Genomic DNA, 12,613 nt, shown 5'->3' on the forward strand with positions numbered 1-12,613 from the left:
ATATAAGTCATAAATGTTTAACAATATTTAAAAAATCCCTATCCTTGTAGAAGTATAGTCTACTAGAGACGGGACAATAGCAATAAGCCTAGCAGATAATTCATGTAATATGTAATTATATAATATGTTGAAGGTAATAAGTGCTATAAGATAGAGCAGCTAGGGAAATCGAGTCAGAGAAGGGAAGTGATTTGGCCAAGATGAAACGAAAGTCAGTGCTAAAGTTGGTGTAGAATCCTGGTTCCTTGACTGTCTCTGCCCCTTTCCTTGGACTATACTGCTTTCCTTGGACCTAGAAGCCATTCCTTTTTATCCACTTGGATTCTTCCCTCAAGTTTCAGTACCTTTTCCTACTGCTTTTCTCCCTCCAGTCTAGACTAAAAGTCTCTCCTTATCTGATTCCAGTTACTGAAGCCGTAAGTCTTTAGATTCTCAGTGCTTTGGGCTGGGCATTTACTATTCTGCCTTCTGTATGTGTTCCCAAGAGAATTTGAGTTCAACTCTAATTTGTATGTAACTTTGGCTTATGTTATTCTTACTGACCAATGTATTTTATCTTCTTCAAAATGATTAGGGGGTAACTAAGATAAGGTATGCATTGATAAGCAGTTTCTAGAAAAACTATATTACATTTTCTTAGCAGAAGTTTTTTTTTTTTGAGACGGAGTCTCACTCTTTTGCCCGGGCTAGAGTGAGTGCTGTGGTGTCAGCCTAGCTCACAGCAACCTCAACCAACATGTGGTGTTGTCCAGTTTCTCATTTTAATTATTCTGATGAGTGTGTAGTGGTTCCTCATTGTGACAATAATTTGCATTTTTCCCGTGACTAATATTGTTGAGCACCTTTTCATATGTTCAGTGGCCATGTGGGTAATCAGTTTTGTGAATTGCCTGTTTAAGGCTTTTATCTCCAACTCCTTTCTCCAAAGGAAAGGCAGGCAACACAATAAAAATAGATAGTGTCAGGCCTGTGGTGGACATATGTCTTGCAAATATCTTCTTCCACTATGTGGATTGGCTTTTCTTAATAATGTCTTTGCATGGACAGACATTTTAATTTTAATTAATTCCAATTCATCAATCTTTATTGTTATTACTTTGCCTTGTTTCAGAAATCTTTGCCTATCCCAAGGCTACAAAGATATTATTCTGTGTCATTTTCCGTAAGATTTATTGTTTATCTTTCACATGTAGATCTCTAATACAATGATTTTGTATATGGTGTGAGGTAAAGTAGTGATCCCCAACCTTTTTGGCACCAGGGATCGGTTTCATGGAAGACGATTTTTCCACGGACAGGGGTGGGGGTGGGGGTGGGGGTGGGGGTGGAGCTCAGGCGGCGATGCGAGAGATGGGGAGCAGCTGTAGAGGTGATAAATACAGGTGAAGTTTCGCTCACTAGCTGGCCACTCACCTCCAGCTGTGTGGCCTGATTCCTAAGTTTCATGGAAGACAATTTTTCCACGGACTGTGGGGTGGAGTGGTGGAGGGAAGCTCAAGTGGTGATGGGCAGCCCGGTTCCTAGCAGGTTACGTACGGACTGGTACTGGGCTGTGGCCTGGGGGTTGGTGACCGCAAAAGGGGGTCAACATATATTTTTATTCCTACAGATATCCATTTGAGCCAACACCACTCATTGAAAAGATTATTCTTTTCCACTGCATTACAGGAACACAGTTGTGTATAAATCAACTGCCTGGGTACAGGTGGATCTGTTTCTATACTTCTTATTCTATTCCACTGGTCTATTTGTCCTTGAGCTAACAATTCACTGTCTTAATTTCTGTGGCTTTATAATAAGTCTTGGTAACCGGTAGTATAAATCCTTTACATTTGTTCTTCTGTAAGATTGTCTTGACTATTTTGAGTCTTTGCATTTCCTTATAAATTCACAAATCAATTTTTCTATTTCATAAGAAAAGTATGCTGAAATTTATGTCAGGATTACAGCAAATACGTAGATCAATTTGGGAAAAATTGACATCTTTACAATAAAGAATTTTTTAAACCATATTATAATCATCTATTTAAGTCATCTTTATTACCTAATGCTTTATAATTTTCTGCATAGAAATCTTATGAACTTTTGTTACATTTATTTCTTGATTTTTTTAAATATTTTTGATGCTGTTAGAAATAGCACATCTTAAAAAATATTTGTTCTCTAGTTGTGAGTATATAGTAGATTTTTATATTGAGCTGGTGTTCAGCACCATGCTAAATTCATTTATTAATTCCAATAATTATGTCTCCTCATGTTTACACATATTCTAGTAACTACTCAAGTTGACTAGCTCCTAAGGACAGACAAACCCAGCATTCTGTCAGAAACTGTCCCAAAGAACCACACACTGGCTATTCAAAATGTCACTCTTTTAAAAAGCTTTTGAGTGAAAATTTCTCTGCTTTTAAATTATTAACCCTACTTGAATTGTGGTATTTATCCCTGGCCAGAAACTGCTTAAGGAAAACAGCATCTGAAATTGTGCTAACTACTACCTGTCAGTGTGCTTGGTGAAATCAGTTGAGATCTCAGATACATACGTCACTTCAATTATATTACCAGGAAGGGATGTCATGCTATGTGGCTTTAGCCAATGGTTAAGGATATTTTAGAACAATTTTGCTCTCCCTGAGCTATGTGATAGGAAATATTTATAATTGGAAAAAGGAACAAGGAGGTACAAGTAAGTTCCAACTTACTGACCTTCGTAAATCGCAGAACTATGTATCCTACTTTAAAGATCTGAGTGCTAAGGACAGTGATTTTTACCAACTGATTGCTGTCAAAGATGATCAAATTAATTTAGATGTAACTATAAGAAGCCAAGTTGCCTAACTGAATATTTAAATTGGGGTAAACGTACTGAAGAAAACATACACTTATTTTTCTTTGTTTTTTTCTAACTGGGGTAAATATTTAACACCTTGTTGTTGTTAGCTCTTACTGTATACCAAACCATCTCAAAATATAGTAGCTTAATCCAATACCCACTTATTCATCTCATTCTCTGGATTAAGAGTTTGAGCTGGGCTCAGCTGGGTGGTTCTGCTGTTGTTGACCAGGCTCAGCTGCTCTTGACTGGGTTTGCTCCTGAGTCTGTGGCCAGGTCCTGTGGGGATTGATTGTTCTAAGATGGCTCAGCTGGGTAGTTCATCTCTGCTCCACATGGTCTCTGGCCTTCACCAGGCCAGCCGGGGCTTGTTTGCACGGCAGTGGTGGCAGGGGACCCCAGATCAGCAAGTGGAAGGGACTGCTCAAAGCTTTTTCCTGAGGTTTCTTGGGCTTCTTGAGGCTCAGAGTCAGAAGGCACACAGTGTTGCTCTGTTCCATTCTTTTGGCTAAGGCACATGGCAAGGCCAGCCCGGAGGGGGAATAGACTCTTCCACCTGAGACGCAGAATAAAAGGGCATTTTTTTTTGGTACATTCTATACCCTCCATATACCGAACTATAGTGTTTTATTATGTTTTTTTTTTTTTAAGACAGAAGGTTAAATACTGGTAGTCACAAGTTTATTTAGGTAACTAATAAGAAATACTAAGGAATTAAATGACTTCATGTTGGGGTTTTAAAAGCCTTGCTTCAGTAATGGAGGAAATCCTGGCGTGAAGACTAAGGGATGAAATGTAAAAGATAACTAAGACTGAAAAGCTAATTTGGGAAGGCAGCCAGCAATTGACTCACAGCAGGCCTTAGCTTCTAAATCCTGAAAAAAAGGATTTTTGAATTATTGGAAAGGCCCTGTTTTCTAATAGCCTGAATTTCAGTGTACTATTGGGTATTAGTATCACTGCTAACATTACAAGGTTTAAAAGGGTCAAAAAGAGAGACTTTGATCTACTAAACTTCAGAAACTTAAAATTTTTTTTTTTTTTTTTTTAAGTGAGTGTAGAAAGCCTTTCCGGAATCACAGATTTAAAAGAAAGTGTGACCATAGAGATCCGGAATGCCAACCGTTTCTTTGAACATGAAAGCAGATTTTTTCCATTTGCGTTTTTCAGGAACGCAAATGAGAACTAACATCAGGTACTTTTTAAGTAAAATTTCTAAAGTGTGTTAAACTTCTCTACAGGAGAGCACTGGGAGGAACAAAAACATCATTTGGTTTTCTAGGGCACGTTGCTGTGTTGGAGCAGAGAAAAGCAGCTCGAAACATTAAAAAGTGACATTATTTCTGATTGTTTTAAACAGAGTTGGGAAGAGAAGACGGCCATAGGATCACTGAAAAGTCAAACTGGTGAGGCTTTTATAAAGGGTCCAAGGACTTCACAATACAGCTTAATGGCTATGTCCAAATAAATGGATTGGAAGTGTCTGCAGAGGCTTGGGGGCGGGGTAGGCAGCCGGGGCAGACTGCATTTTTTAAACCATTGGCACACAGCCATTGGAGAAGTCATCTAAATATAAATCAGATCTTGTCACTACGTAGCATAAAGCCCTCCAGTGTCTTCCATTGCATTTCAAATGACATCCTGTTGCCTATAGGCCCTGTGCAATCTGGGCCCACTTTGTTTTCCCCTATCATTCTCTGCTGGGCCCTCTAGGCTCCAGCCGCACCAAGCTCATTCCTGCCTCCAAGTCCCTGTCCTGGGCAGTCTGGCCCTTGGCTTGGGAAGTTCTTCTGCATTTTGTCTTGTCATTCACATTCAGGGTCACATGCCACCACTTCAGGGCCCTTCACTGTCACCCTGTGTAAAGTCTTCCCTCTCCCTTCCCATAGACCAGTTATTCTCTACCCCATTATCTTTTTTTCTTTATAGCACTTTGTATCTTTTTAAAAAAAATTTACTTGTATTTTTCTGTCTCCTAGCACTGGAATGTATCAGTATTAGGGACCTGGTTGTCTTATACATTGTTATATGTCTTTGGTACTTATCGCCTTGCCTTGGTATTCAGAAATATTCATGGAACAAAAGAATGAAGGAATTCATTTTTAATATAGAAACATAGTCTATATGTAAAGTTATTTGAATTTAGTATAGATGGTTTATAATTATAAAATGAGGACAGTGTGTGAAAATCTCAAACAGCAGCAATGTTTTTTCTCCTTAACTATCACATAGAGATTGGTGGACAGATAACTAAAAGCTCTTTTTGTCCATGGTCACCTAAAATATAGGTTAAAAAAATCCAAACTATAAACTGTCTAGGGCAGTGGGTCCTTAATGATTTATGTGGCCTAGGAAAAATTTGTACAACTTCTGTTTATTGTTTTATCTCATTTTTAAAATTCTAATTGTGTGTGTTTGACAATGTATTTCATCAGTAGTGTGTTAAGTATATATAATATATAAATACATATTTTCACATGTATTTTTAAACATGCACTATATTTGTGTAGGGGGTGTATGGACCAATCTAAAGTGACATGTTTGAAAATAGTGAAGATTTATGCAATGAGTAGTTTTGACCCTGCTGACAATTGCTGGAGGAAGAAGTGAGCATATTTTTTAAAGTGTGGCTGTTCAAATTGTTTTTACAAGGTAATATAACATGGTTAAGCCTATGATTAAAAAAAATTAAAACATTATGAAGGAAAGGGTCAGTGTATTCCATTTGTGACAGAAACATCATTGAATAGACCATAAAAGGCAGAGAAATTCTTAAAAAGGCATTTTAATATGGAGCTTGATCCCCCACCTAATAATTGTTAGGCACCTTCTTGTCCACCTTCCACATCTGTGCCAGCTCCATTCCTGGTTTGCTTCCTGAGCGTGTTCCTATTCGTGTTAGTATTGTCAGGTTTTAGTCTAAAATGTTGGTTCTTAGTGCGCTCATGGCCGAAGAATGACCAGACACACCAAAGTAAGGCAAGCATGAAAATGAGGTTTATTGTGGAGAGAAAGATAGGATTATAGGGCAAGAGCAAGATACAGGTTCACAGAGTATGATACATATGCACAGATAACGATGGAACCCATTGCCACAGCAAAGGAAGAGCAAAAGGAAGGGTGCAAAAAGGGGCCTGGTTATGGTCTGCATCTTAGGACCTCCCTTGTCCTAAACCACTTTAATTGGACAGTTGGGAGTTGCATGACCTGAGTCTTACTGCGCATGCAGATCTCCCATGAGTCTCTGAAAGCTCATTTTGCAGGGAGGGGGGCTGTGAATCGCAGCAGCACCCACTTTGATCCCTAGGAGACCCAGAATTCCTTGCTATCTACCTAACAGTACGGCTACTTCTCTACTTTGCAATATAAAAATCTGTGTTCTAAAAGGCCCATATGAGGCCTAAATCCAGCAGAGAAGTTTGATTGATGTTTTTATTTGACATTTCCTTTTCTTTTAGTTGCATAGGCCATTCATTTAAGATTACAGCTGGTATCTAGAAAGTTTGGTATTGAGAAAGTTACTACATCTAGTTTGCTAGTAGGCTTTTAATGACTTTAAACTCCTTTTTTGATATCTGCATTTTGTATTCTGTTCGAGTATTTTGTAGAAGTACAATAAAAACCACAGTATTACAAAGCCTTTTTCCAGAGGTCTCAAATATATTTTCTCAGAGTGTCTATGGGAAAAATATTTTTTGCATTGCTACTCTGACACATCTTGGTATGGGAAATGCATAGTGCTTTTATTGCTGCAGGAAATTTTTGTACTTTATTATCAAATCACTTTATAATGCCAACTTCTTTTGAAAAATAACCATTGTGTGTCTTCATTTCTTCTTTTAATATGGCCGTGTTGCCCTCAGCAACTTTGTAATAAAATGCACTCAGGCTGACGTCTTTCCACAGAGATAACTAAACTGCATGACTCTGAATTCACCATGTCACACATTCCTATCTCTTCTCAATTAGTCTACATGTGTCCTTGCTAAAACTTAAAGAGAAAAAAAGAAACTCCATAAGAAGAACTTGATGGTAATATGTAAAATAAATTTGCCTTAAGGTTGTGCAAACATGTGTCTGCATGTAACTCATTCAATTACCAACATGTGAGAATTTAAAAAATCTATTTCTGGTTAATCATTTCTCTTTCCAAGCACATCTATAAACTCTTTGACTCTAAGATACACAAGTACATAATAAAAGGTTACCAAGTTAAAGATTGACCCTTTGGAGAATTTTTGACTCATGGGATAAACTTTCATTTGTGAATTATTTGTTCGTCTTCTAGGAAAATGACTCTCAAATACCTTCTTCTAGTGAAATCCTTTCATCGTTCCTTCCTCCACCCCAACTTTGTTTGCCTTCCCTCTTCATTTGTGCCAATCTTAATATTGTTTCTTTGCCAATTAAAGGGGAGATCTTTTCTTTATGTTGCTCATTTTAGAATTAATCATGGCCCCACCTGACTTAGCTATCTCTGTTTTAGTAAGTCAGAAATGATAAAAGTAGATACAGTGCTATGCAAGAAAGAAAACTGGTTCTAAACCCTCCTCTGAGACTAACCAGATGTGTATTTTGAAGTTATTAATTTCATTATGTCCTTTTACTTTGTTCATTGTCTTTTAAATGAGGAGGTTACCCAAGATGATCTGTAATTTTTTTTCAGATATTTATCAATCTGTGGTTTCATTGAAGGAGGGGGTAGATGTGAAGAGGGTACTAACAGTAAAGATGAGTACCGTATAACTGAGCAAAATAACACGTACAGGGTGAGAGAGAAGGAGAGAGTGTTTTGAATATATACGATTAATATTTGTCTTTTCTACCTTTCTTTAGATTATGTTTCTGTTTGGTATAATAACCATTTATTTAGTTTCTCCACACAGAATCTAATTCTACTGCTGTGTATGTTGTTCATACAATCTCAGAGAGACATGGGATTAGTCATGAGGACAAACTGGGATTATGAAGAGAATATTCTTTAATTTCATTTTCCTTAGCTATTCATGATGGCTTCTCACCATTTCACTTTCTATTTCTGTGCTAGTAGTGATTTGAAAGAACATTCCTTGGAACTGAATATTTCTCTCCTGAGACTGTTCCCTTGGAGAAGAGCTAAGCTCCTATCATGAGAGATGGGAACCACATCTATTCACTGACAGACATCAGTGCAATGTCTGCTCCATTTAACAGCTTCATTCTTTTAATTGGTGACAATATTTATGCCGCCTAAGCCTGTGAACTAAACTTTTAAGGCAAGCCAACTTTGGTTCTAGCTTAGGACAAAAAGGGAAATTTGGGTGTCATCCATATTCCCATGCCCAGAAATTCAAATCTGTTTTGAGTTTATGTACTAAAACTGTACTAGAAACACCTAAAATTGGTGGGTTTAAAAAACAATGTATTAGAAATAGATCTTAACACTTCCTTTTTTTTTTTTCATTTTGAATTTTTCTCAATGTTAATGAACTGTTCTAAGACAGTGTTTCCCAACCTCAGCAGTGTTGATATTCTGGGCTGGATAATTTTTTGTTGTGAGGGGATGTCCTGTGGATTATAGGATATTTAATAGCATTCCTGGCCTCTACCCTTTGGATACTGTGAGCACCCTCCTTATGTTGTGAAAATAAATAATGTCTCTGGAAGTAGACGCTGGGGAGAGGGCAAAATCACTTTGATTTGAGAGCCTCTGGTCTGGAGTTTTGATCACTCTGAGAATAGAACTATAGATAGATAGACCACCTGTGAGTATGTTAGGTCTGTCTGGATGTTTCCTGGTCCCCTGGTTTCCATTGTCAAAAATGAGTACTGCTCTCCAAAATGACTTTGCTAATTAAGAAATAAAAAAAAAAAAGGCCAGGCACGGTGGCTCACGCCTGTAATCCTAGCACTCTGGGAGGCCGAGGCGGGTGGATAGCTTGAGCTCAGGAGTTCGAGACCAGGTTGAGCAAGAGTGAGACCCCTTTCTGTACTAAAAATAGAAAGAAATTACTTGGACAGCTAAAAATATATAGAAAAAATTAGCTGGGCATGGTGGCGCACGTCTGTAGTCCCAGCTACTCGGGAGGCTGAGGCAGGAGGATCTCTTGAGCCCAGGAGTTTGAGGTTGCTGTGAGCTAGGATGATGCCACGGCGCTCTAGCCCGGGCAAAAGAGTGAGACTCTGTCTCAAAAAAAAAAAAAAAAATGAGTGCTGGTACCGAGCCAAGCCAATGACGGAATGATCACAGAGAGCAATTTTATACAAACAATTTATCACATAAAAGAAAGAATGAAAGTAAAGAAGTAAGCTACACAAACAGAAAATATGTTCCAGAGAAAGTGGAACAGGTCACTCTCCGCGAACGCAGAAAGACCCCCAGAAGTCTGATCACATGCTGCCTTTTATAAGCTCACTTGTTTGTCCCGCCTTTCTCCTGGCAGGATTGGTTGTCGTTTCCCGCCTTTTGGGGTGATTGACAGATCGGAGTTATATACTAGATCACATAACGGGTCACCTAACAGGTTGGTTAGGTAACAGTTTCCCTTTCTGAGCATGAGTCTTTCCCAGAATCCTTTATGAAGCTCCACCCATGCCATGCTACTCAGATGATAATGAGCTCCAGGTGAGTTAAATGTTTCTAGGAACTTTTTACTATGTGTGTTCCCACCAGGGAACATTTCCTAGCCACACTTTGGTTCCTAGCTACAATTCGTTTACTGCTCTCCGCTCTTAGCTACCTCCTTGCCACCTGCTTACCCTCTGCCAGACCTAACAAGTAGGTTAAATTGGTTTTCTTTGAGCCCTAGTAATGAAATATTTATAAATGATTGAAAGGCCCTTCATTTTATTTTTAAAATAATTTTAAGAAAAAAAATAATCAATGCTAGATTATTTCTCCTCAAAGTGAATTTTAAAAATTGCTTTTCAAAATAAAGAAATTAAATGTCACATATGGCTACACTTCTTTTCTAGTATCTATTGATGGGACTAAAACAAATAAAATACATATAATTAAAACCTTATTACCCATAATATATTTTAAAAGATAAATGTATTTTAAACAAAAACTATTTTGCATGCAATAAAAAAGAACCCCCCTTTAGATTTCTAAGATAATGAAAAAGAAAATTAGTTATAGTGAGTTAGAAATGATGGTTTGTTTTCACATTCGTGTATTCTTGAAAAATACTAAGAGAGTAAATGTAAAGTGTTCTTACCACAAATGATAACTATGTGAGGTAATGCATATGTTACTAATCTATATTTAGTCATTCCATAATGTATACTATATATACTTCAAAACATCGTGTTGTACAGAATAAATGCATACAATTTTATGTCAATTTAAAACAAAACAGCAACAAATGATACATTATTGTTAGAATGTGATGTTATTGGTAATGTGTACTCACCATATAAATGCAATCTGTTTGTCATAAAGGAAATTTTAAGGCTAGATAGACTCATAAATTAGTTTATAGGTCATAAATAATGTATTTAGAACTTTATATATAGGTTATTAAAAAATCAAACATAGGGGATAATATGAAATTTTGGAATAAACATGCATAATTGCCTTATGATAAATTAGTCTTATGATGGTATATCTAGCATGAAAATATCTTGTCTAAACCCCTTCAGTTACTTCTTATAACAGATTGAAAAACTAGCCTAATAAATTATTTAACATAAAAATACCCTGAGATTAAAATAATAGAATCTGTGTTCTTTTTTTTTTTCTTTTTTTTTTTTGAGACAGGATCATACTCTTGTCACCCAGGCTAGAGTGCAGTGGCATCATCATAGCTCAAACTCCTGGAGCTCAAGCAATCCTCCTGCCTCAGCCTCCCAAGTACCTGGGACTACAGGCACGTGACACCTGGCTAATGTTTTTTTGTTTTTGGTAGAGACAGGCTGTTGTTCTTGCTCAGGCTAGTCTCAAACTCCTGGCCTCAAGCAATGCTCCCACCTCAGCCTCCCAAAATACTAGGATTATGGGCGTGAGCCATTGTGCCCAGCCAGAATCTGTGTTCTGTTGTTTGGGTAGAAAGAGTTGGGTTGCATATCTGTTTATACTTTGTGGGAAAGGTCTGTTTCTCACTTTTACAATGTCTTTTTGGAAGAATGGAACAAATAGCAGAATCCCAATGGCATGTTGAATAGACTTGTATTTTAACTTTTCCACTGCCAGCTTCCACTAGCATCACATAAAACTAGATAAAAGCTATGACATGTAATAGTAGCTGAAAGAAATTAGATGCTTTTTCTAAAAATGTCCTTCTTTTCAAATCAGAATTATACTTCTATTTGTAGGAAAAGAAGTACAAAGGGAGATGAGGTTTTTTCTCTTCTGTTCATTTCTCATGGCGTACTTCATTTTTACTTCCCAAAAGAGAAACAAAGTTGATAATGTCATTTTGCCATCTCTGAAAGTAACTAATATTTGTGCGTGCTTCCAATGTAAAGGTATTTGAAATCTTATAGAGATGCATTGATAGTCACTTGGAAAGTGAATCATACTGTATAAAGCTCAGATTAATAGATATTGGGTTTTCTATCTATTAAAATTAAATATATAAAGAATCTTTTTACTATATAAAGCTCAGATTAATAGATTTTGGATTTTCTCTCTATCAAAACTGAGCATATAAAGACTCTTTTAAGTGTCTATATTGATAGATATTGTTTCACTCTTCAAATATTCTTATAATTCACTTGATTTCTTCAAAGAAATCATGTGTGCTTACAGTAACTTGGTATCTTCATATTAATTCATAACTTGAGCGAAAAATGAGATGATTGAATTATCACTTTGTATTTATATGGAATAGCTCATAAACTGCCTCGTGGCTTTTTTTCCCCTAAGTTATTGTCATGAAAACATGTTTAGGGCAACATAGAGAAAAATTCAGAGTTTTTGATTTGATGTGCCATTATGTGAAAGAGTATAATTTTAAGGCAATTTGAGTTTCTCTCCTAAAAAAAAAAAAACAAAAACTTTATATTCTTTGTGTTTGAGTATTTTATCCAGAGTTGTCTTATGTGCAATTATTTTCCACTGTTTAATAAACTTTTTCTATTGTCCTTCTTCTCGGTAATGTTTTCTGTAACAGGCATGAGGCTTTTGGCACTGCATTTAATTAACAATGTGTTTTCTATATCCCTCATTGATGTTAACTGAATGTGGCCATATCATAAAAACATATACCTATACAAATTATTTCACATGAATATGTGGCAGTATGCTTGTCTTTTACATCTATAGAGTGTAGCAAGTCTTTGCTGCCAGAAGTTTCTATTCCTATCGTATTCCAAATAGGGGTTTTTATAGTGAGAAATACAGTAAAGTATGAAACCACATCTTCAACACAATTTTTTCTTTCTATAACAGCGTTGGGTCATAGCTGTAGTCTGTTCTGTTCTGTTCTTGGTGTGTTCTTGGCTGAAGAATGACCAGACACAACAACAGCAAGGCAAGCGTGAAACAAAGTTTATTGAGGAAGGGTTAGATAGATTCACAGAGCAAGAGCGAGATACAGGTTTACAGAACAAGAACAAGATATGTTTGCCACAGACAATGAATGGACCCCTCTGTCATAACAAAAGGGCCTTAGATATGATCTGGGGTCTTGTTTTATAGTCTCTGGATTGGGTCCTCTTCGTGGTTCAGATGTCACCATCAAACCACTTTGATGGACAGTTGGGAGTTATCTGACCTGAGTCTTACTGCGCATGTGGATCTCCCATGAACTTCTCTGAAAGCCCATTTGGAGGTTGAACTGCAATGTCGATTTAAGC

Source organism: Propithecus coquereli, unplaced genomic scaffold, assembly GCF_000956105.1.
Source record: "Propithecus coquereli isolate 6110/MARCELLA unplaced genomic scaffold, Pcoq_1.0 Scaffold267, whole genome shotgun sequence".
NCBI classification, from domain to species: Eukaryota; Metazoa; Chordata; class Mammalia; order Primates; family Indriidae; genus Propithecus; species Propithecus coquereli.